This window comes from Lygodium microphyllum, chromosome 17, assembly GCF_053477565.2.
Source record: "Lygodium microphyllum isolate KBCC chromosome 17, Lygodium_microphyllum_v1.1.10, whole genome shotgun sequence".
Taxonomy (NCBI): domain Eukaryota; kingdom Viridiplantae; phylum Streptophyta; class Polypodiopsida; order Schizaeales; family Lygodiaceae; genus Lygodium; species Lygodium microphyllum.
The window spans coordinates 76,557,938-76,583,217 of NC_141151.1; positions in this window are offsets into that span (position 1 = coordinate 76,557,938).

Sequence of the window (25,280 nt, forward strand, 5' to 3'; positions counted from 1 at the left end):
TCCATCCATATGTGAGACTCCACCACATTATAGGGGAATAACAGAAACTAAGGCATGGCACATACTCATAGAGCATGCACTAGGAATCCTTAAGGCATAGGTACGTGTATGCTTTGGAGTGGGAGCTCAACACTTGTACCTTAGGGAACTTGACCATAAACTTAGAGCATTAGGCAAAGGAGGCCATTGATTGAGTACAACGTAAGTGTTGCGAGCAATGGATACGTGGTTTGCATGTAGCGAATGGAAGAAGCTCCCTCTTTCTCTCTTTTACTCATAAAAATTTGCATATGACTCAAGAGAAATTAAAAAAAAAGACTAAAAGAGAAGGTAAAGTAAGATAAAGTGACTCAAGATTGGGTCCGACATGAAGTGGGCAACTCCCTCCATGCCGTATTTATAATAATATTATGAAATCTTCTTTGCCCAAGATTTAGGCCCTTTACAATCACTCTTTGGATAAAGAGTTTGAGTGTACTAGAAAAGAGATAGAGTAATCTGAATTAATGGATGCTAGTAGTTGTGCATCCCACAACTCTCTAGAACCATTAATATTTTATTGGACATATCTTCTAAAAATCTATTTTGCTAATAAATATTTTCATAGAGGCTATGTGCACGCTTTATAAGAAATAGTGGTGCCTCTAATACAATAATCCAATAATTTTCAAATAAATTCTTAAGAAAATAATCTTTAGAATGCTTGCGCTTGGCATGCCTTTTCAATTCTCCTTGCTCTACACATTAGCTGCCAAAAATTCAAAAAATCATGTTAGAATAATAACCAATTGAATAATTGCAGCTAGCCACATAAATCAATTAATTTGGAATTCCATACAATAATTGATTTACGAAGACGTTAATACTCGTGTGGATAAAATGGTATCACCCACGTTCACACTTGCATCGACGCCTAGAAAGGATAAGTGTCCTCATCGACCTTCCGCCTAAGACAATCATTTAAGGCGCTCATCCCTTTGCGTAGGTGCCACCTGGCAACATTCCCCCGGGGTGGGATAGCAATTGTCCTGAATTGCTATTGGCTGGATGTGGAGACAATAAATTGGAAAAAGGTTGCAAACCACGAGCATGCATCCATTGATTGTTAAATAAATTTACCCAAACATCATGAAAATTGGGATCTTGAAGATAAGTATTTTTCATTGTGTCTAAGGAAGAAGTAGAAATGACAGAAATATTGTTTAATGATGGCCGGCTAAGTGCATCGGCTACTACATTTTCCTTACCAGGTTGATATTGAATGAGTGGATGAAAGGATTGAATAAATGATGCCCACTGTATGTGTCTCAGATATTTGTGGTTGTGACAATAAATGTTTAATACTCTGTTGATCGATTTTAATCATAAACTCCGAACCCATTAAATAATGCTTCCATATACGCAATGCACGAACTACAGCTAATAATTCTTTGTCATATGTCTTATATTTAACTTCAGAAGGTTTCAGTTTACAACTAGAGTATGCTATAGGGTGATTGTCTTGCATCAATACTACACCGATGCCAGAACCACTTGTATCAGTAAACCACAAGAAAGAATGGTCTATTGAAATTAGGTAACTACAAAACTGGTGCGTGTGTGAGTGCATGCTTAAGTATTTCAAACTATCGTTGTTGGTTGTCGCCCCAATGATAAACAAAATCTTTCTTTAACAAAATAGTTAATGGTAAAGCAAGCAATGAAAAATTTCTAACAAATTTTCGATAAAAGCTAGCTAGTCCTAGAAATGAACAAACTTCATGTACATTTTTAGGTGTTGGCCAAGACTTAATTACTTCAACTTTACGTGGATCTACGTGTATGCCTTTGGCAGACACGATATGACCTAAATATTCTATTTTAGATTGAAAGAAAGAACTTTTGTTAGGGTTAGCATATAGATGGTTTTGTTTTAATAAACTAAATACTAAAGATAAATGTTCTTTGTGTTCTTTTTCAGTTTTGTTGAAAACAAGAATGTCATAAAAAAAGACTATTACACAATGCTAAAAATGCAAAAATATTCTATTCATCATTCTACCAAATGTAGCTGGTGCGTTGGTAAGTCCAAAGGGCATTACTAAGAATTCATAATGTCCAAATTGTGTACGAAAAGCTGCCTTAAAAATGTCAGAAGTAGACATACGAACTTGGTGATATCCCGATTTTAAATCAATTTTACTAAAAACTGTTGCTCCTTGTAATTTATCTAGAAGGTCGTCTATTCTAGGTATTGGATACCTATTTTTAACCGTTATTTTATTAAGTGCTCTATAATATATACACATGCGGTAAGTTTGATTTTTCTTTTTAACTAATAATACAGGAGCTCTAAAAGGTGAACTACATTTGCTCGAATTAATTTTCTACTTAGAAGTTTTTCAATTTGCTTTTGAATCTCTTTCTGTTCTAATTGGTTATGGCGATAAGGAGCTTTGTAAGGTGGTTGGCTACCAAGAAGTAAATCAATTTGGTGGTCTTCGGGTCATGATGGAGGAAGTTGTAAAGGTAAATAATTAGAAAAGCAATCAAAAAATTTAGCAACGAAATGCTGTTGCTTTAGAGTTAGTTCAGTTTTTGTAACATCAACTTCATTAATCCATACGAAGAAAGCTTTAGATTGTTTATGCAAAACTCGCTTCGCCTGTGTATGACTAATAATTGGAAATAATTCGATTTTTGTTAACGCTTCGAGTAAAATTGTTTACCTTTGTGCTCAATGTGCATTGAGTGTGTGTTATAATCTATATTGGGGTTGAATTGGTGACATGTCAGCAGATTGCAAAGGTGCTACTAAAATTTTTTGATTTTCCTTATAAGATCCAATACAAATTTCTAAATTATGAACTTCTTTAGTACCATTATATTATTGTCCTAGAAATGCAGCCTTAATTTTATAGGTAGATGGAATAGTTTTAAGTTGTAAGTTTCTAACTACTTTTTCTGAAACAAAATCATGAGTACTACCATCGTCATGCAAAACAATCATATCATTTTACATCGCATCTTTAATAAGGCATGCATAGAAATTTTACCAGTAAGGTCTTCAGGTTCGTTAGAATTTTCGCCCATAAGTGTAGCCTCATCGAAGTTGGGCATTGCTTCAAGGTCTTCGTTGGATTTTTCAGCTCCAAGAAAATTTAGATGCGCCGTGGGTTTCTTCCAATCACGGGTGTTGCCCATGGGACAACGACGGGCAATATGACCAGGACGCTTACAAGTATAAAAATTACATTTTTGGAATTGGCATTGGAGACACTTGGGTTAACATTTTTAGGTTCACCAGATTTAGGAAAATTTGAAGGTAGATTGGGAGGTTTAGAATTGGAAACTGATTGACCATGATTATTAAGAACATTTCGCATCCATGGCCGTCAATTAAAACGATTATTTCCATATTGAGAATTGAAGTTACAGAAAGAATTAAAACGAAAGTTGTTACCGTTGGATGCCGAAAATTGCCTTCGGTCTTTAGACAGCTTCTTTTCAACATCGTGAGCTAGGGATATGGCTTCGTCCAGGTTATTGGGCTTGAACATGTTGACTTCGGCTTGGATGGATGGAATTAAGCTAGACATATACTTTCTCTTGAAGGTAAACTCGGCCATTGGGTCCACCATTTGGAGCTGCAAGAGAGTGCTCCAAAATCGTTCTGTATATTGAGGGATAGACTCACGTTCCCGTTGCATGAATAGGTCCCATTGTTGTTGCATGCGGAGCTCGAATTGTGCAGGGAGAAAATTTGCAAGAATCTTCTTGCGAAAGTCATTCCATGTGAGAGGACGATCAATGCTTTTACGCGTGACATCCCACCATAATGCAGCTTTCTCAATAAAATAATGATATGCACATTTAATTTTATCACTTTTTGAATATTTCTCATTGTCAAAATAAGCTTCGAACTGACTTAACCATGACAAAATTTTGCGACCATCTTTAAGACCATCAAAAGAATTGAATTTGAATGTACGCTTGCTTATCTTGGACTCCTTTCGACTAGCGTGGACATCCAAAGTAGTGTTGATGGCGCGAACTAGGTTGTTGTCGTTGATAGAAATTTTAGTGGCAGGACGCTTGAGGGACTTCAGTTCTTGCTCCAGTTGTACGCGGTGTTGACACTCTTCTTCAAGTTGCATGGATATTAAATCCATACGCTGCTCCAAGGTTGGCTCAGGAAGCGGTGATGCAGAGTCAAAATTGGCCATGATTGCTTTATGGAGAAATTCGGAGATTTAGGATGCCTTGCAAATGAAAATACACCTTGCTTGTCGTTGAAAAATTTTGGCGTGTAAGACCAAAATTTTAAATGGTCTTTGGACAAGAAATTATGGATGGAAGTAGGCAAGAAAGGCGAGAATTTTTTATGGGAATTTTCTGAAATTTATGAAGCTGAAAAGAACTGCGCGAGAACTACCTCTATGGAAGAGATAGTCAGCTGTGACTTGTGAAGATTTGCAGAGTCTATGTAACTTGACATTTTAGGACAAGAGGACATCGTGGATGCTGCCATAGTGTCAAAAAAAGGGTTCCCCCCCTCCCCCCCACGAAATCAAAATAGAGCTTAAGCTCTTGATTAAGCTTAAGCAAAGCTTTTAATTAAGCTTTAACTCTTACTAATCACTTGAAAGCTCCAATTCTTCATGAAACATGGCGCCATGATGTGGGAGTGGGTCTTCTTCAATGTTTGGGAAAATAACATAATATCTTGACTGTGATAGAGGGGTTTGGGGTTTTGAAGGACTGGGAATCCAGCCGTGTAGTCACTTCGCGATGAGATGGACCGTAGAGCCCGTTTGTAGCAGAGGGCTCGCCTTCACACCAGAGGGTAGGCGATTGAAAGCCCAAGAGGTAGGCTGGGCTTTGATACCACTGTTGCGAGCAACGGATGCGTGGTTTGCGCGTAGTGAATGGAAGAAGCTCCCTCTTTCTCTCTTTTACTCAGAAAATTGCATACAACTCAAGAGAAATTTAAAAAAAAAATACTAAAAGAGAAGGTAAACTAAGATGAAGAGACTCAAGATTGGGTTCAATCTTCCCCCGACATGAAGTGGGCAGCTCCCTCCATGCAATATTTATAATAATATTATGAAATCTTCTTTGCCCAAGATTTAGGCCCTTTACAATCACTCTTTGTATAAAGAGTTTGAGTGTACTAGAAAAGAGATAGAGTAATTTGAATTAATGGATGCTAGGAGTTGTGCATCCCACAACTCTCTAGAACCATTAATATTTTATTAGACATATCTTCTAAAAATCTATTTTGCTAATAAATATTTACATAGAGGCTATGCGCACACTTTATAAGAAATAGCGGTGTGTCTAATACAATAATCCAATAATTGCCAAATAAATTCTTGAGGAAATAATCTTTAGAATGCTTGCGCATGGCGCGTCTTTCCAATTCTCCTAGCTCTACACATCAGCTACCAAAAATTTAGAAAATCATGTTAGAATAATAACCAACTGAATAATTGCAGCTAGCCACATAAATCAATTAATTTGCAATTCCATACAATAATTAATTCATGAAAATGTTAATACTCGTGTGGATAAAATGGTATCACCCACATTCACACTTGCATCGATGCCCAGAAAGGATAGGTGTCCCCATTGACCTTCCGCCTAAGACAATTCTTAGGAACGTGCCCCGCATTGACGAAGAACCATTTAAGGCGCTCATCCCTTTGCGTAGGTGCTACCACACAACATTAAGCTTTTTATCTCTTATTCAAAACCACCACCCTCAGTGCATTAGATCACTCCTCAAGTGATGTACACCCAACACCTCAAGGGTGTGTGGTTTGAGACCATGGATTTCATGATATGTGTTACAACCACTTAAGCACTTGCCAAATAATGACACCTCTCAATGTATCCATCTCATGAGTTTTTCTCAAGCTTGTAATTTCTGGAAAGCCCTTGTAACCTTGCTCACTCAATAACGATATCTTGCTTACCTAAATAAACAATTATATTATATGCTCCATAACCTCATAGAGACCCAACTAAGACTACTTAAGGATGATCAGCATATGAACCCTCACCTAGAATCTCAAAATTTAAACTTGCTCACATTGTCTGAAAGCCATCAAACTAGCAAAGAATGCAAGGAGTGTTCTAGCTTAGGACCCCTTGCAACAGAAATCTATTGGGGATGCAAGCAACCCATTGAAGAGCTCCAGACTGAATGCACATCACTTTTTGCTCGTAATCCTAAGATGTCATAAGGGGGACACAATCTTCAAGGTTGATACCTATTTGAGAACTCAACCATGAGTAGTCACCTCAAGTTGGAGCATACAAAGACACCATGGAACACAAATCCTGGGAATCACTAATGTACTCTACTACTGCATTCACTTTTGTGATGTTCATTGAATGTATATACAATTAAATGTATGCATACATACCTTAGTGTATTTCAAGTGGTTCTCTTTCTCTCTTTGAATGTATTCATTTTAAAGTTATGTTTTAAAGTTAATGTATCATGGTCACAAATATGTGTTTTAACACTACTCATCATGCAACTTGGACTTGATCCATCCATAGTTTTTGGTGCTCTTTGACTCCGAAGCCAAGCCAAAGTTTTAGCTTGACCATGCTAATGGTATATAATGATTTTTTAGATACTTTTTGGTGATAAATTATCTATCATTTTTAAATTTAAGTTTAGATATGCCTTACTATTTTATAGCATATATTTTTTGTAGCATGGAGCATGTTGAGTCATTCGGTCTAAGGGACAATGGCTCTATCCTTGATATTGTAGTTAGCACTCCCAATGGTTGGATAAATGCATGTGAAATGAAGGATATGACTAGAAAGAAATCGAGTGGTTGTGCTCTCAAACATATTAGAGGATATCATAATTGCATTGGATCCTTCAGGATCTTACATCACTTACATGCCATTGAAAAGAGATTGAAGAATTTGACCAAAAATTGAACTATTTTAATCCCTTTTTCAAAGCACTTTGATGATCAAAACTATTACAAGAGAAGGATGATAGCAAGTTAGCTAATGTAGTGTGTTTAGAGAGTGAGATAGAAAAAGTACATAAGAGAAATGTGTGAGCACATTCAAAAGTACTAGCTAACTAAAATGTATAGAGATCATCTAGAGAAGCTCTATGAACTTGCCAGAAGAAGTAACCGTATTGATAATGGAGTATCTGAGCTATTTCCTCACACAAATGTCAACTTGCATAGAACAAATACTGATTCTCTTAATCTGCAAGTTGCATAATTCAAAATCTCTCTCAATAGATTTTAAGTCGTGTTAACTCAAATCGTAACATGGCTTCATTCTCAATGTAATAGTTTAATAGACATTTGTAATCTTCATTTTCATTTTGGTGAACAATTATTACAAGGATTTGAAACTTTTAAAAAATTTCTTTTGTTTGAAAATCTATTTTTTATTGTACAAATGTTTGAAAGAATAGAGGTCCCTTTGGAGGATAGTATTGTTGCATAAAGGATGAAGCATACACTCTTTTGAAGTTGTGGGTTTTAAATTCAACCTTAAAACTAAAAAAGGTGATTGTAACATAGCTTTGATTAAATTATGATCTACTACATTGGGTTATTGCTTTGTAGATTATGTTTTATGTTTCTTTAAAAATTCTCCTATATTGTCTATGACGTATGTATCATTGTGATCTTACTTGCAATAAGTTATCATATTGACATATTATTTTTCTTAGGTTTTTTGGCCCCATTTATACACACCCTTGCTATTCTAATCATGCCATTCCTTTTTGCTTTCTTTGATTTTTTTTCATGTATGGTGATGTATCATCATTACTTTTTTTTACACTATTTTTCTCTTTTGTTTTGGTCCACAATGGTTCCTTAATTTTGGCTTATGATGAACACACACACACACACACACACACACACACACACACACACACACACACACACACACACACACACACACACACACACACACACAATTTTATTTATATTTATGCTATATAGATATATATTTCTTATATTTTATAAATTTAATATTTATATGATATTAAAAATATAATTTCTTAATAATATATATTAAAAATATATAACTCTTAATAATATAATCATTTCTTGATCTTGGCTTAAACTGAATAAATATGCACACGCTTATATACATATACATGTGCACACACATATACTTACACACACTCTCTCACTTATATTTATAATTGGTATTTTTTCTTTTATAACCTAAGGCTAACACCATTTTATATCTAGACTTTTTGATGTTTTGGGTTTGGAATGTAAATAAGAAAATCAAGCAATGAAATATGTGTGGTAGAATATATTTTGTAGCTCCTACATATCGAAAGAAATAGTCCTTGTGTCTACTCCTCATTTAATGTAAGAGGTGCATTTCCTTTGAGGCATTGTGTATGGTTAAAAATGTAGTCTATGCCATGTTTAAAGGGGCTTACATGGCTAAGGGTTTGTTAGAGAATGACAATGAATGGAAATTGTGTTTGTGTGAGGCAACATTAATGCAAACATGTGCACAATTGAGAATTTATTTGTGAGTATTTTGGCATTTTGTTCACCTTCCCAATTTGGTGTGCTTTGGAAAGAGTTCTTGGAATCACTAATAGAGGAGATACTACATTGATTGTCTTTACAAAATTGCTAGTTAATTTGCCCATAAGATGTTGCCAGTAATGAAGCTTTGATACATATTGAAGGGCCTTTGTGTGAACATGGTCATCCTTTAAGTGACTATCATGGACTCCCTAATCTAAGAATACATGTCTATGGAAATCCTGACATCCATGATGGACAAATTTATGATAAACCTGAAGAAGAGAGAATATTCTAACGTATGGAATATATACTCAATGATAGACAATGAAATTCCTTCTTGGTGATAATGAATGCTATTGATATTGGTTTTGGTATAATTTTTTTCTTGGATGGATTAGGAGGTTTAGGAAAAACATTTCTATACAAATGTGTACTTGCAAGGCTGTGTAATCAAGCTCACATTACCATAGCTATAGCATTCTTGTGTATTGTAGATTGGTTTTGCCACATGGTCACACAGCCCATTCAAAATTCAAAATATCTTGTAAGTAGATAATAACTTCACGTGCAATATACATATTCAAAGTAACCTTGTAAGATTGCTAAGAGAGACAAGTCTTATTATGTAGAATGAAGCTCCAATGATGCATCATTACAATTTTGAAGCAGTTGGCAAAACTCTTAAGGATATTATACGATGTGATAAGCCCTTTGGTGGTAAGGTTGTTTTGTTGGGTGGAGATCTTAAGTAGGTATTCTTGTTGTGAAAAAGGGTAGCCGTGAGGATCTTGTTGGTGTAGCTTTGTGTTGCTCTAGTTTGTGACAACATATCAAGGTATCAAAACTTACACAAAATATGTGAGTGACTATGAATGAGGATCCCTTTATTGCATGGTTGCAAGGTATCAATGATGGAAAATATACGTTATGTGGTAATAACAACTACAAATTCCATCTACAATGATCAATGCAAGACTTGATACATTTTGTCTATCAAAATGTGCATTGCATACATGATTATCAATCATTCTTTAGTGAATGTGCCATTCTTACATCTCAAAAAAATAATATGGAAAATTTGAATAACCATGCATTGCACTTGATGATGCTGGGAGAGATTAAATAGTACTAGAATGTTGATTCTGTTGATAAGACAGAAGAAAACTCCTCTTGTATAGTATCAAACATCTTAATTCCCTTAACCTTAGTGGTGCTATTTCTCCTCATGTATTGCTACTGAAGATAAATACTCCAATTATATTTCTTTAAAAATTGAATCCTTTGAAAGATTTATGCAATGGTATAAGGCTTATATACAAGGCATTTAACAGCAAGGTCATTGAGGTAGCAATAATAACAAGTACCAATGTTGGGGATAGTGTATTTATTCCAAGAATAACTTTCATCCCAACTACATCGAAACTTTCTTTCTCAATGAAATGTTTGCAATTCCTTGTTCATTTAGCGTTTACAATAACAATTAGCAAATCTCAAGGACAAACATTATCATATTTGGGGTTGTATATGAAAATCCCTGTCTTTACTCATGGATAGTTATATGTTGTATTATCAAGAGTAAAGTTGCCAAACAATCTAAAAGTTATGCTTAATGAGAGAGAGGATATGACAAATGCTACCATCAACGTCAGTGTGTAAATAATTTTTGCAAAAACTATTGTAGCCTCTCAAAATGGAGTTCTTATTTGATTTGGTTCATTTTTTTGAATCATACTTCTTTATTTTTCTTGATTATTCTCAAAGTTTATTTCTAGATTGCAAGGTCTAGCAACTTCTTTAAATAATATTTTAATTTTGAAAAATATTTCTAATTTATTTTTTTCTTAATCTTTACTATTACATGGGTTAAACCAATTTTTAATATTATCATGCATCACCTTACCAAATGAGAATTCAAAAGGCACTGCACACTATGGCGATGGATGGCATTATCACTTCAACTCTAGATGTCGGATTTACTAATGGAAGTAGTCCTTCATATGTAGAAATTATTTATTTATGCATATGTGTGTATTAATGTATATGTGTGTATATATGTTTAAATAAAATCATATTTAAGTTTTTCTTTTTTATTTCTTAATATAAAAAATAATGTATAGACAAATCATTATACACTATTGAATTAGTGATTATATTTTTAAATCATTTTTTTCCTTCATTGTTCTTAGTGTTTATTTTTTGATTGTGAGAGGTGTATTAACTTTTAATTTGTTCTTAAGGTATATTGTTGGATTGTAAGGTGTATTAACTTCTTATTTGTTCTTGGGGTTTACTTTTGGATTGCAAGGTGTATTGAATTTTTTAAATAACATTTCAATTTTGATAAACATATCTAATTTTTGTAAATTTTAATATTTTTTGTTAGATGACTCAAATAATTTTTGAATATTATCATGTATCACCTTACCAAATGAAAATTTAATGTAATCAAATAGCAAGTTTTTAGAGGTAGATGGTGATCAAGTAAACCAAGTAAGCTCTACTAAACCTCAACCTCCTCCTCTTGGTTTAAACCTACATTATGAAAAAGGGTCTATCTTTAGTATGTCAAAGGATCTCACCAAGCAAACATGCCAAACCCACAATGAAATGTTTTCAACAAATATATATTATGATTTACATGCTCATATGTAGCTATGAGGTAGTTGGTATAAGAGTTCTAGATGACAAAGAAGCCAAAGTTATCATTATGTGCTATATGTCATGTGGAAGGAACAACTGTATATCTTTAGTAGACATGGTGTAATAGTCAACAAGCTCAAGGATCTAATTCTATGGATGGGATCATATACCTTATCATCTCTTGTAGGGCTAACCTTGTCACCACAAAGTAGGATGAAATCCAATAATAAGAGAGGAAAGCCTAGACTAATATCCCATTTTGGCAAAAGTGGTACATGCTTAGGGCCTCCATAGAACACAAAGAAAGTCAAAATTACTAATAATGATGATCAATGAATAGCCATAGAAACTTTCCAAATATGATCCTAGATGTGTAGCATCCATGTCCCTTGCAAGAGTGTCCTCTTATGGACAATATCCTAGTAAATCATGGCGACTATGTTGCTCCAAATTATTGATTGGTTCTTTGCTTCCAAGAAAATATCTAATTCCCTTATCTTGGCAACTTTTTCCAAGAAAGGTGATATAACAGGACGACTACTCATCCTCTTGCAAGTTAAACTTGTGCAAGAATCTGCCAATCTCATTCCGAGGAATTGGCCATTCTCTTGTGATCAAACCACAAGATCATGCGACGTTGCAACTTGTTGCACAAGTGTCGCATCTATTCCATGGGATTATTTCACCCATCGAACGGTGTCTTTTGGTCATGGAATCATGATTAGATAAGAAGCAGGGTTTAGGGTGTCTTCATATCCAATCCATTTCCGATTGCACTAGGCCAACATCGTTCGGTCCTAGGGGTTCCAACTCAATCCGAGTTTCATCTTTTTAACGAGTGATCTTTAGGCCAGAAACCCTAATTCGTTTCTTGCAAGTACGTCCTACTGTCCCTACATTCCGTGAATGTGGGTAGGACTTTGGGGTATGAGAGTTTCGACTTGGCAATAAGTACAACTAGGTCAAGTTCTTAATGTGCTAAATCCTAGTTAGCACTTGGAGTATATTGTATCGATTTAACCATCCTAAGCGAATCCTTTGCGGTTTAGGTGTTTTGGATAATCCAATTTACTTGTCTTACGACAAGGACGAACTATTCCTAAAGATATTATCTTGATCTAAAAGGGAAAAAACTAGTTGCATTACGATACAATTCTCGTAAGCACACGATTCATTGCCTCTACGTATGATTAGATTTACAAACCCTAACTTTTCTTGTTAAGATCAAAGCGCATGTTAAGTTACGGCATAATTTCCATTGATCCTACTAGGACATGCATTCACGATTCATGCCACAAGCTTTTAAGGTTTTATGTTAAAACGAACCATGCAGCCTTTCCATAACTACGTTTCTGAATGAAATTATTCATACGACGAATGGGAATTATGCAATCTTTCTTAACTACTACGCAGTTTAAATGATATTTATGCCAATTGAAGCTAGAGTTAACCTACTTCATGCAACCCTTAGAATCTTTCCATGCTTTGCAGTTTCCTATGGTTGATAACGATTTTTTAATGAATCATTACGAAGAAGATTTGTCTAAAATTGCGACATGCAATTTAATCTTTTCGTGAATAACCAAAGGTGTACTACAATAATTTCGACTTTGTAATGATAGTCATTAGTTGTTCTAGATTCATTACTTTGCAATGCACAAAGGCAAATTGCTAACAATGCATAGACATCTTATGTTCTTTTTCATTCATTCCATTGAAACATACAAATGACCGATCTTCAATCGTGAGTTACTTCCTTTAAAAATAGCCAATGTAATTCATTCGCATCAAACTAGGTGGATTTGACAAGCATAAGTGCATCCTAATTCCATGAATTAACCATGCATAATTGCAATACTTCGACGTAAATCAAAAATAGGAAGAAAACATGGACTTGCGGGTTCGGTGAAATGTCCACATGAATATTAGGAGATGATCCTCCTGCGGTTGCACCTTGTGACTTTTTAGGGGCCATCGTGAATTCGACCTCTGGTTTGCCTTCGTGGATTTCGAACTTCTTGCCTTGGCTCGCAGTCTTATGATCTTGGCCCGTCTCCCTCGTACGCACAATTCCCTTTGAGGTACGGTTTCCTTGACCGAAGTACCGACTTGCAGAATTTGGCTTTGGAAGGCCTTAGAGTTCTTGTGAAGGCCCTTGCGGCAATGGAGGCTTGAGAGCTATTCTTCTCCTTGAAATTTCGGGGTTAGGAATGGTTTTTTGGGGCCTTGCAGAAAAGGGGACTTTAAATCCTAAGCCTAGGGGCTGTGGATGATTGGTGGGAAGGATTTTACACTTATTTTCTTCAAAAATCCCGGGGTAAAGATCTTGTGGAAAAGGGGATTTTAAGGAAACCCTCTTCTTCTCTACAAGACCTGAGGCGTTGAGGGCTAAAAGGTGAGAAGGATCGAAGCTTGCATGCGAGCTATGGCGGGAGAGCAAGAGCAAGAAAGAGAGAGACAAGAAATGGGAACTCCAACAGTCACAATGTGTGACCGGGCCTTCCTTTATTCAAACTGTCACTAAAAGAATAAAGAATAAAGTGACGTGACGGGCGCCCGCCACCTGCAGTGTGCAGTGGCGGGTACTGTCAGTGTAGTAATACACGGGGCGGCACGGCGGAGGCGCCTTTACCCCCAACAACCTCCCACTTAAAGGCAAATCTGCCCTAGTGAGAGAGAAAAGAAAAAAAAAGAAAAGACAGTACAAATGTACATAGGTACAAGGGATGAGGAAAGGCGACATCTCATCCAACGCCCATCAACCTCCTGAGGAAGGCAAAGCGCTCAGTAGTGAGGCTCTTCGTGAGCAGATCTGCAGGATTCTCGTCAGTGGAGATCTTGACAAGGTCAACAGACCTGTCCTCCCTGACACCACGTATGAAGTGATACCTCACCTCAATGTGTTTCGTCTTCGCATGGAAGACCGGATTCTTAGCCAACTGAATGGCACTCATAGAATCCGAATGCAGTGTAGGTGTAGCATCAATCCCAAGGTCAGCAACTAGACGGCCTAACCATATGGCCTCCTTGCAAGCCTCAGTGGCTGCAACATACTCGGCCTCAGTGGTAGACAAAGCCGTACACTTCTGAACCCTGGACATCCAAGAGACAGCCCCTCCAGCATAGGTGAATACATAGCCAGAAGTGGACTTCCTACTATCTGCATGTCCTGCATAATCGGAGTCAGTGTACCCCATGACCCCTGTATCCTGGCTGCCATAGCAAATACACATATCTGCTGTGCCCTTCAGGTACCTCATGATACCCTTCACGGCATCCCAATGTCTGCTGCCAGGTGTAGCCATATAGCGTGCCACAACACCAACTGCATGCGCAATATCTGGACGAGTGGCTATCATGGCATACATCAAACTGCCCACGGCTGAAGCATAAGGGATCTTGGCCATCTCGGCCCTCTGCTCATCTGTCTGTGGACAATCGGCATGTGATACCTTCACATAAGAAGGTAATGGACAACCAATAGGCTTTACGTCCTGCATGCGGAAGCGCTCAAGGACTTTATGAATGTACTCCCACTGTGAGAGATACAAAAGCCCCTGATGCCTATCGCGCTTAATGCGCATCCCAAGTATATGTGAGGCCTGTCCCAAATCCTTCATCTCAAAGCTCTTCTTCAGCCGAGATTTAAGAGCATCTAGCTCATCATGAGCTTTCCCTGCTATCAGCATATCATCAACATAGAGTACCAAGATAAGCAAACTGCCATCACGGGCTTTCTTCGTGTAAAGACACGGATCCATAGCACTCTTGCTGTAGCCCTGTGACTGCATAAAGGCATCAAACTTATGATACTATTCCCTAGGTGCCTGCTTCAAGCCATAAAGGCTTTTCTTCAACTTACACACTAGGTGCTCCCTGCCAGGTTCTGCAAAGCCCTTAGGCTGATCCATATAGATCTCATCATGCAAGTCCCCATGTAGAAAAGCCGTCTTGACATCCATCTGATATAGATCTAAGTCAAGCTGTGCAACCAAAGCCAAGACTAAGCGCAGGGTGGTCATCTTAACCACAGGAGAGAAGACCTCATCAAAGTCCACACCATGTTCCTGCTTAAAACCCTTTGCTACCAATCTAGCCTTGTATGCCGGCTTGGGGTGTCCAAGGGTACTTTTCAGCTTGTACACCCACTTGCATGGCAAAGCCTTCTTGCCCTTAGGCAAGGCAACCAAATCCCAAGTCTCATTCTTATGCAGGGAGTCTATCTCAGACTGCATAGCCCTCTCCCAGGAGTGACTGTCACCCCTGCGCATAGCCTCATCATAAGTGAAAGGCTCTCCTACATCTGTAACCAAAACATAATGCATAGAGGGCTGAAATCTGTTAGGTGGACGTCTGTCTTTAGCAGACCGTCTCACCGCAGGCTCTGCTGCCTGTCTGTGTGAGGAACTGCTGTAGGCTGTACTACTGGCTGTGCTGGAGCTCTAGGCTCCTCCTGAAAGATCACTCTGCGGATCTCAACCACCTTCTCAGGCTGCCTGTGCATCTTGTCTTCATGGAAGACGACATCATGGCTGTGTACTATTTTCCACGCCTGCAGATCCCATAGGCGATAGCCCATCTCTCCTGACTCACCATAGCCAAGGAATATGCATTTAATGCTCTTTGGATCCAATTTACTCCTCTTGTCCTTGGGCACATGGCAGAATGCCTCATATCCAAAGACACGGAGATGCGCATAAGAGGGTGGCTTACCAGCCCAAACTTCCTCTGCAACCTGGAAATCCAATCCACTGGAAGGCGATCGGTTTATGACATGCACTGCCGTACTAACTGCCTCAGTCCAAAAACTCTGGGGTAGGCCTGCATGGCTAAGCATAGAGCGCACATGCTCCTGAATAGTCCTGTTCATACGCTCAGCCAAACCATTCTGGGGTGGGGTGTAAGGGGCGGTCAACTGACGCTTAATACCCCTGTCATCACAAAACTGCTCAAAAGCATGTGAGACATATTCTCCCCCATTATCTGTCCTAAGGCATTTCAGCCTATACCCAGTCTGGTTCTCAACAAGAGCAAGCCATCTCTGAAAAACTGCCAAGACATCGGACTTCTACTTTATGGGATAAGCCCACACTTTCCTAGAAAAATCATCAATGAAGGTAACGAAGTACTTCGCGCCACCCATAGACATGCAAGGCATAGGCCCACAAACATCAGAATGCACCAATGCCAAGGGCTCACTCATGCGTGGCCTACCCGATTTCTTATGCGTAGACCTATTCTGCTTACCATAAAGACAATGATCACACGAGTCAAAACATGCATAATCCAAAGGCGGAAGATACTGCAAACCAGATAACATTTTCATTCCCTTCAAAGACATGTGCCCTTAACGAGCATGCCAAAGTGATACATGTGGGATAGAACCCACTGCCAAAACATGGTCAACTGAGGACCCAGATACAACAAGAGGATAGAGGCTGCCAGCCTTGGCGCCTCTAGCAAGCACAAGTCTGGCACGAGTAATCTTCCAGGCAGAATCCCCAAAACATACATGAAATCATGCATCATCCAGCTGTCCTGCAGACATAAGACTGCGCGTAAGCGCAGGTACATGACGTACATTCCTAAGCAAAAATGAACTGCCAGTGGAAAACTGCAACTGAATATCACCCATGCCCACAATGTCAAGAGACCTGTCGTCTCCAAGTCTGACTGAACCAGATATAGTGCGGTAAGAGTGGAACCACTCACGGTAAGGCGTCACATGGAAGGATGCTCCTGAATCCAATAACCAGCACTGTGCATACATACTAGATGTCTCAGTCAAGTGTGAAGCATCAGAAGAACTAGCTGCAAGTATAAACTCATCACCACCATTAGACTCCTCAGTCTGTGTGACATTAATTTCCTCAATCTTGACGCTGGACTTCGCAGGTACTATGCTGCGATCAGAGGACTTCTCCTGCACTTTATCTTTCCCCTTATCCTTGCGCTTCTCATTGCGCAACTCATGACACTGTGGTCTAATATGGCCCTTTTTCCCACAATGATGACAAGTGACATTTGCATTGCGCCCACGCGACTTACTACGTGACTTGCCACGAGATTTAGACCGATCCTTCTGCGAGTCACGGCCTCGGCCATTACCACGGTCATACCTGTCATTCCTGCCTCTAACTGTCAAAGCATGACTACCACGAGAGGCATCCAAGTTTTTGCGATTCACCTCTTCCTGAAGAAGAGCACTCTCAACATCTGCCAATTTTAGAGTAGCACTAGAGGCACAAAGAGCAGTACGGAAAACATCCCATGACTCATTCAGAGTCCCAAGCAAGAAAAGAGGAGTTACTTCCTCTCCAAAGGTGATATCCTGAGAAGTCAGGTTCTTCAGTATAGCATGGAACTGGCTCAAGTGAGCAGACATAGTCGCATTATCCTTCATGCGCAGATCCATAAGCTGCTTCAACCAGTACATCTGACTCGCTGGACTTTTCTTATCATAAAGATTCTTGATCTTATTCCATAGATCCCATGCACTCTGTGCTTCCTCAAATACATTATAATGTACCTGTTCAAGAGACAATACAATCGTGGACTTGCATAGCTCATCAAGTTCAAGCCAGTCGTCATTGTCCATAGTTTCAGGCTGCTCCCCACTCAATCGAAGTGGCTTAATCTGAGATTTCTGCACCAAGACCTGCCAAATTTGACTCTTCCAATAAGAGTAGTTGGTACCATCCAACTTTGTGATGTTAAATATGGCATTATCAATCGAAGAGGATGCCATAATGCAAGCTGGAAATGCACATACAATGTAAAACTGCTGGCTGTTTTACTGCAGAAAATGCCCAAAATCCACTGAAATGAGCTCCAAATGGCGAGAAAAGTATGCCAAAAGTTGTTGCCCACTTAGTACTAGGTGCAGTACACCAAATCAGGATATTTTAGCATGAAAAGTACACCTCAGTCCACCAATAACTGCTTGCTGTAATAAATTGCAGGTATGCAGTCTAGAGAGCAAACTGTCCCAAAATAGGATCCAATGTCAAGCAAAAAATGCTAGGTCCAAAGCCGGCATGAAACGGACATAAGCAAGGCCAATGACAATGAAAAGAACATGAGCTCAACACCGAAGCATGTCAAAATAATATCTGCCAGTGAAAGGCACACCCCCAGACACTCTAGGCAAAGTGTTCCTGTAACTGCCAAAACCTGACACAAATAGGTGTCTGCTCAAAGAGAAAGATCCAAATATGAGACTCAGCTCATAAGCATCCTGTGAATTAAGAGTACATCAATGCATATCCATAAAGATCGGAGTATGATCCCAAAGTCTCAATGCGTATGTAGCTGCTCAAGACATAAACTGCTCCAAATACATGTAAGTGCTCCAATAGCATGCAACTGTCAAAGGTCAAGCAAGCATGTAAAATGCTCCCACTGGCACAAAAGGCGTACAAAGCGAGCTCAGAAGCTCAAACAACCCAAGAGAAAGCACCAGTGATAAGTGACCCTGTCAATGCATCAAGCGCATCCAAGAGAGCATGACATACATGAAGCACCGGTCGTATTAACCATGAAGCAATACATAAGCCCAAATAAGCTCTCGGTCAACTCAATGACATCCAAATAGCAACCAAGATTAGTGATCAAGTAAGCCGGGAATGCTCAAATATATCCAAATCCAAGCTCCAAATGTCGGTATGGCATACACGAACCAAATAGCATATGTCACGAACCAAAGCATGTAATGCAAAAGCCTAACTGTCAAGTAGAGACATGAGGCATAGCCGGTCCACGAGCATGCCAAGTCGGTCCAAATGCCAGTGAAGATGGAGCTAATGCGAAGCTCAAAAGCATCCCATAATCTCATACATATGCTCCAAGTCGTCCCCAAATGTCAGAGATATCATGCCAAAGCTCAAAGCATACATCCAGTATCGGTAGGTAAGTGCCAAATCATGTAAAGTACCTTCAGCCCACTGTTATTCCAGCATGTATTTACTATTCTAAATAGTAGATTTCAGCCCCGAATTCAAGCCAAAATCATGGTCAAACCAAATGCATACATCCCCAATACATCCGGGTAAGAAGTAGACCGCATATGGGCATCAAATAGCTACAATGGAATGAGGCATAAGCAACAAATGTCAGTGTCAGGGGTGCTGCCCTGTTTCCAGCACTGTTATGCAATGCATGACAGTTTCAAAACTGAGAATGATCAGCTCCCAACCTCAATGTCAAGCCAAAGCATCAAAATGACATCCAAAAAATGGCTCAAATGCCCTCCAAATAGGCCAATGATGAGTGCTCCATGAGCAACAAAGCATTTAGCTGTAAAACGTGGAGGTCAAAGTCTGAAAATGGGCGCCATATTCAGCATGTTGAGGCCTGGAGTGCTGCTGCCAATCACGTGGAGTTATGATGGTTGGGGGGCTCCAAAATAAGCCCCAATAGGCCACACACAAGGGCTTGATGAAGATCAAGTGGCTGCAGCTTCAACACATGAGGAGGGGAGGGCTGAATAGGTGCGTTGAAATCAGCGTGAGTTGCTGGAAAATGGCTGCTGATCAACGTGGCTAAATGTTGAGTGTGGGGGGGCTCAATGATGGCCCAAGGTAGGCACATACCAAGCCATGAAGGCCCAATGCAAAGGGGAGGGAAGATATGAGCTATGGAGCTCAAGAAGAGTGGCTGCCCTTTGTTCCTGCCCTATTTCAAACTGAGAATACACTCAAATGCCTGCAAATGCTAAAGCAATACCTCAAGGGCAAGGCCCTGATGAAGCTCAAGAAGGCCGGGATGGAGCTCGGGAAGCCGGGGAGAGTCGGGAGCTCGAGATGTCGGCTATGGCTACCAGGATGGAGACCCAATGCGTGAAGCGAGTCGATGTGAAGGTCGGGAAGCACCGAGTCGAGCTCGAGGAAGAGAATGCCAAGCTCTGATACCAGTTGAAAGGTGAGAAGGATCGAAGCTTGCATGCGAGCTATGGCGGAAGAGCAAGAGCAAGAAAGAGAGAGACAAGAAATGGGAACTCCAACAGTCACAATGTGTGATCGGGCCTTCCTTTATTCAAACTGTCACTAAAAGAATAAAGAATAAAGTGACGTGACGGGCGCCTGCTACGTGCAGTGTGCAGTGGCGGGTACTGTCAGTGTAGTAATACACGGGCGGCACAGCGGAGGCGCCTTTACCCCCAACAAGGGCTTGTGAGGGATTTTGTAGGAAGGCCTTCCTCTTCGAAGCTCGGGGGGGGGGGGGGGGGGGGGGGATTGGCTTTTGGAGGGTTCAATGGGAAGGGGCCTTTAAACTTGGCAAGGAAATGGGCTTGTGATGGATACAATGGGAGGGGGCTTTAAATCCCGGGGGATAGAGTGGACTTAAGGAGATCCAATGGGAAGGGGGCTTTAAAAACCGGCGGTAAAAATTGCTTGTGGTGGATGCAATGGGAAGGGGGGCTTAGAGAAGCCCCCTTAGAAGCTTCCAAGAAACTTCTAAGAAGCTTCTGAGATGGGTCCAGCTATGTGGCGGCGTGGAGACGGATGACTTGGAGGGCTTGATGGCGGCCGAAAGCTCCAGGACAGCAGGCGGCAGCGTTCTGAACTAGCGTCTCCCTCTCCTCAATGGCGCAGCACGGCATCTCATCACTCCCCCCTCCTTCCTCCACACACGTTACAGTTGTCACAACATGGCGACTCGTCACTCCGCTCCTCCTTCCTCCACACACGTCTACAATGGCAACTTCGAGTCTACCACAGTCTGGCGCCATCTCCTCCTTTCCCCCCCTTAGAGGGGTGTATTTATAGTCTAGGGGAGAGGGGACCTCCTGCCCACATGTCCCCCTTGCATGGCATACTCCCCTCCCCCCCCCCACCACTCCTCATGTTGCCCTTAATAGCCCATCCCCTTCCCTCAGCCAACACATCGGCTGGGGAAGGTAAATAAAAAAAATTGCAATAATTTTATCTCAACATTATCCTCTTAACCTCCTCCCAAGAGGGAGTTCACCTGCGGTTATGCGGGTTTTGAACGTCGGTCCCGATTTGCCAATGCGGAGGTCATGATTCCTCGCTATGGTTTATAGATTGCACTGCCGATAACTCCAATGCCGAAATTAACCTTTGCTTGAGTTTTATGCGGGGTGTGGAAAGTCGGACTAGCAATATTTTTCAAACGGGAATATTACATTCTCTCCCCCTTGGAGGAATCGAGATGTCCTCATCTCGAGATGAACTAGGGATATTGTTGGTTGAGAGTGCTCTCATCCATCCAAGTGGCATCCTCCTCGGGATAATCTTTCTACTGGACAAGGTATTCTCTCCAGGTTCTGGATCTCAGTCATCTCTCCCTAACATCTAAGATCTTGTCCGGCCGTAGCTCAAGGACTCCTTGGCTAGGCATTACAACTTGTTGGTCATCAAGTATATGGCTAGGATTAGGTATATACTTCTTCAATAGGCTGATATGGAATACATTATGAACCTTTAGGTTCTCAAGGAGTTGCAGTCTATAAGAATTAGGTCCTAGGCACTTGAGGATCTTGTATGGTCCACAATACCTTGGACTTAGCTTCTTGCAATCTCCTAAGGATAGGGAACTCTTCTTTGGGCATACGCGAATGAAGACCATGTCTCCTTCCTCGAAGGTTCTATCTTGACGCTTCAAATTCGCGTATGCCTTTTGTCTATCCTTAGCGGCTTGGATGTCCTGTCTTATTGACTTCATTTGGTCATCCATCTCTTCCAGCATCTGCCTTGAAGCTTCAACCCTCAAGGTTGGATCTGAGAAGTTTAGAGGACTTCGACAGTCATGACCATACAATGCTTGAAAAGGGGTCATCTGAATGCTTTATTGGTAAGAAGCATTGTAGGCAAACTCAACCAAGGGCAAGTATTGAATCCACCTTTTTGGTTCACGGCAACAGTGTGCCCTTAGCATATCCTCTATGACTTGATTGACTCGCTCCGTTTGGCCATCAGTTTGGGGATGGCAGGCTGTACTAAAACAGAGTTGAGTCCCAATGGCTTCAAAGATAGCTCTCTAGAAGTGTGATGTGAAGAGAGAATCATGATCACTAATGATTTTTCTGGGTAACCCATGTAGCTTGAATATCTCCTTGATAAACAACCTTGCAATGTCTGAGACTTTATAGTTTGTCTTAACAGGAATAAGATGTGCAACCTTAGTAAGCATGTCAACCACAACCATGATGGAGTTGTATCCTCCCTGAACTTGGGGTAGGCCAACAACAAAGTCCATACTGATGAACTCCCATTTCATTTGGGGAATGTCAAGTGGTTGCAACTTCCCTGGCATTTTGACATGTTCGGCCTTGATACGTTGACAAGACAAACACTCAGTGATATATTTGAGAATGTCACCTTTAAGCCTCTCCCAATAGTAGCTCTTCCTAACTGCATTGAGGGTATTGGCATAGCCAGGATGTCCTGAGAAAGGGGAATCATGAGCTTCCCGCAGTATCTTCTGCTTAAGTGACTGGCTTGCCGGTATACATAATCTCGTTCTATAGTAGATAAGTCCACTATTGATAGAGAATTCATGATACTTAGCCTGTAGCTTCTGGTCCTGGTCCTTGATAGGGATCTCCCTTAGCATCTTTTGATAGACTGGATCATGGCATACTTCTTCTCTAGCTAGCTCAAGTATTGGGTTGTTTGGCATGAATACCTTTGTGGCTAGAGATCTAGCTCTTGATGGATTTTGCAAGATTAGAGAATTAAGGAATGCCTTGCGACTAAGTGCATCGGCAACTACATTCTCCTTTCCAGGTCGGTATTTGATTTCAAAATCATACTCCTCCAGCACTTCAATCCACCGACGTTGCCTCATGTTGAGCTCGTTCTGGGTAAAGATCCACTTGAGGCTTTTATGATCTGTCACTAGAGTAAACTTGTTACCCAACAGGTAGTGTCTCCAAAGCTTTAGAGCATGGATGACAGCTAACAGTTCTAGATCATGGGTAGCATAATTCTTTTCATGGCTCTTCAGTTTCCTTGAAGAGTATGCTACATGATGACCTCTTGCATGAGCACACATCCTAAGGCAAGCTTGCTAGCATCCGTTACTACTTCGAACTCCTTATACTGAGATCCGGAAGTTTCACTATAGATGTTGATACCAAACTTTGCTTTAATCTATCAAAGCTAGATTGTTCGGCAATTGACCATGCAATGGATGTTTGCTTCTTTAGTAAGTCCGTCAGAGGTGTTGCAATCAAAGCATAGTTTTTTATGAAGACTCTATATCATCCTATCAATTCAAGAAAACTGCGTATTTCTTTGACAGTTGTTGGTATTGGCCATTCTAGAACATCTCTGACTTTGGCCGGATCCACTGAGATTCCTTCTGCTGATATGACGAATCCCAGATATTCAATCTGACGTTTGAAGAATGCACACTTCTTCATCTTAGCATAGAGCTTGTGTGACCTCACTGTCTCAAGGACAATTCAAAGCTGGGGTTCATGACCTTCTTCCTGTTTAGAATAGACTAAGGTGTCGTCAAAGAAGACAAGTACGAAGTCATCAAGATATGGCCTAAAGATATCCTGCATTAACCTGTTGAAGGTGGCAGGCGTATTCGGGAGCCCGAATGACATAACTAGGAACTCAAAGTGTCCATATCTTGTGTTGAAGGCCGTCTTTGGGATATCTTCTTCCTTGATCCTTATCTGATAGTAACCAGACTTGAAGACGATCAAGAAGCTCATCTATTCTAGGAATAGGGTACTTGTTCTTAACAGTTGATTGATTCAACCCTCTGTAATCAATACACAGTCGAAGCGTTCCATCTTTCTTTTTCTGGAATAGTACTGGAGCTCCCCATGGTGAACTGTTAGGATGGATGTAACCCTGATCTAGCAATTGCTTGAGTTGCTCCTTCAGCTCAATTGCTTGAGTTGCTCCTTCAGCTCAATTGCTTCCGGGATGGACATCCTATAAGGCCTCTTTGCAATCGGCACAGCTCCTGGCACTAGCTTGATCTCATGATCCACTTCTCTTTGGGGCGGGAGTTCTGTCAGCTTTTCAGGAAATACGTCCACGTACTCTTTTAGCCATGAAGGTTCTTCACTAAAAGCCTGCTTCTGATCTAACTTATTAAGCTTAATTAAGTAGATAGGTAGTCCCTTTCTAACTCCCTTTATAATCCGAGGTGCTTTGGCCAATTGAATTTTCGGATTTCCAGCCTCACCTTGAGTTGTGACCAATCCCCCTTCAAAGTTTCGAAAGGAAATTTGGCCCTTTCCACAATGAATGTGGGCGTCATTAGGTTTAAGCCAATCCATTCCGAGTAGACACTCATGGATATCTAGGTTCATGACTTTGAATTTGACCGAAGTCGTCTTTCCTTCCAGAAAGGATTCCACCTTAGCAGTTTGCCTGATACAAGTGACCTCATGACCATTTGCTAATTCCACAAGCAAGGTAGGTGCTTCTACTGTGGCTATTCCTAATATTTTTGCACAAGCTGGTGAGATAAAGGAATGTGTACTGCCACAATCAATCAAGGTTTTGAAACCTTTACCTTGATAGTCCGATGGTGTCTGAATCACCAAAAACTCATTATCACTATCAAAGCCTAAAACACCCTTAATCAATGTGTCTAGGTATAGAGAAGCCTTTATAAGTCATGGGATGGTTGGTTTTTCATATCTCCATGAAAACATGCTCTAACAGGGTGATGATCTATATGTGGAAAGAAAGGAGGATGTAATATTCTACCTTATTCTTGGGATTCTTTTTGTGTTTATCAATGTCTATTTACTATTAAAATTCTATGCAATATTTAATTCTTAAATCTTTATCTATTCTTACTATGTTCACTAAATCTATTAGTTTTGCCATTGAAAAGTGGAACCATTCACTCGGAAATGTTGCAAATTGTTAACAGTATTTTGTGAAAGCTAAAGTCAAAGAAGGTGAATTTAAAGTCAAGTTGCAAATATTAGACAATATTGTTGGAATGATATTATTTTTTAGAGATTTAGCATATTATTTTTAGACACTTATATTATTTGATGTACTTCATGAATGTCATGTTGTCATGGATGTATTATTTATCAGAGCCGAGGTTACAAACCCATGCACATTGTATTATTCTCCATGGTTATATTTGTCCCACCCA